The sequence below is a fragment of the Plectropomus leopardus genome, chromosome 1 (genome assembly GCF_008729295.1).
Source record: "Plectropomus leopardus isolate mb chromosome 1, YSFRI_Pleo_2.0, whole genome shotgun sequence".
NCBI lineage: Eukaryota > Metazoa > Chordata > Actinopteri > Perciformes > Serranidae > Plectropomus > Plectropomus leopardus.
In genome coordinates, this window is record NC_056463.1 from 26,741,750 (window position 1) to 26,743,163 (window position 1,414).

Sequence of the window (1,414 nt, forward strand, 5' to 3'; positions counted from 1 at the left end):
CTATTTAATTGGTCCTCCATTCTCTTCCAACCACCCAACATTAGATTACATCCGATTACGCCTGGCCCTCTCAACCCTACCTCTTTGTGTAGTTCCAATCTAAGCCATGATTGGTGAGTACAATGACATGATGCACTTTTTACCTTTAGATCCCTTTAGCCTGTCAGCACAGGGGCCCATTAATTTCTAAGCAGCCAATTTAGGATTGTTAATGGTGCTGCACAGTAGGTAGTGAAGAATAAGCATCTTAATCATAGCTTTTTGGATGATTTAGGTTGTAGATAGTGCAGCCTCAATATCAGCTCTAACCTGGGTGTCACTAAAAAAAATGTTGTTTCTGTTCTATCTCTTTTAACTGTTTCTTCAGGCTGGAGGAGGGTGTTTGAAATGTTGTCCTTTATTTTTCCCCTGCTCAAATGGGGATTTTTTAACAGCCTTTTGCACTTGGTGGGACTGAGAGGGTATTTCATACCAGGACACTAAAATAAAATGTTGGCCAAAGGCACAATGCGTTGAACAGGTAAATAAACTGTGACCAACCGTTCTGAAAATGTCTACAGTAAATCTGTACGGCCAGTCAAAGAGATGTGTGCGTTTTAAAATCCATTTTGTTAAATGCAACTTTGACAATGCAAGCTAATGAGTAATGCCTATGTGCATATTCAGTAACCACACAGTGTATTCATACTCTAAGGAATTCCTTTCTGTTATATCACAATGCAATTCTTAGAATTTCCTACTAGTGGTATGGTGGCAAGGGTAAATCTGCAGGTAGAATAAAGCAATAGTAAATCCGTCTGTATACTGACTGTTCCGCTGTCTTTAACCTCTGTGTCTCTATCCAACCCATCAATCTCCTTGGGTTAATCTTTATTGGTAAGCAACACAGAGGTTAATGCACTCTAAAGCTTTCATGTGTTGCTGCTTTGATGATCTTCTTGCCTGACAACATTTGTTTTAGAGTTCAATTATTTCCTGCTTTCACCCTGTTGGAGATATAAGTATTGACAGCACGTGGGGGTATTCAAATTCTTGTTGTGAAGCCCCCTCCCCGTACTATGCACACACACACACACACACACACACACACACACACACACACACGCGCGCGCGCGCGCGCACACACACACGTATGTGGATTATCAAGAGTGTCTTCTTCTATCAAGCAAGTTTTTAATGTTTCACCAAGGGTTTTTGCAACACTGATAAGCAGAGTTATAAAACAGTGGAAGCTTTTATGATGTGCATTTTAGCCACTACTAATTCTACCCATCACAGATTAATGAAACTAGAGCAATATTTTTTTTACAGTTACGATAAATTTGCAATTAAAGAAACAAATATCTACAATTAAAGAAACAACCGAGAACATTTTTTTTGTATAAATTGAATCGTCATCTTTTCTTTTATTTAT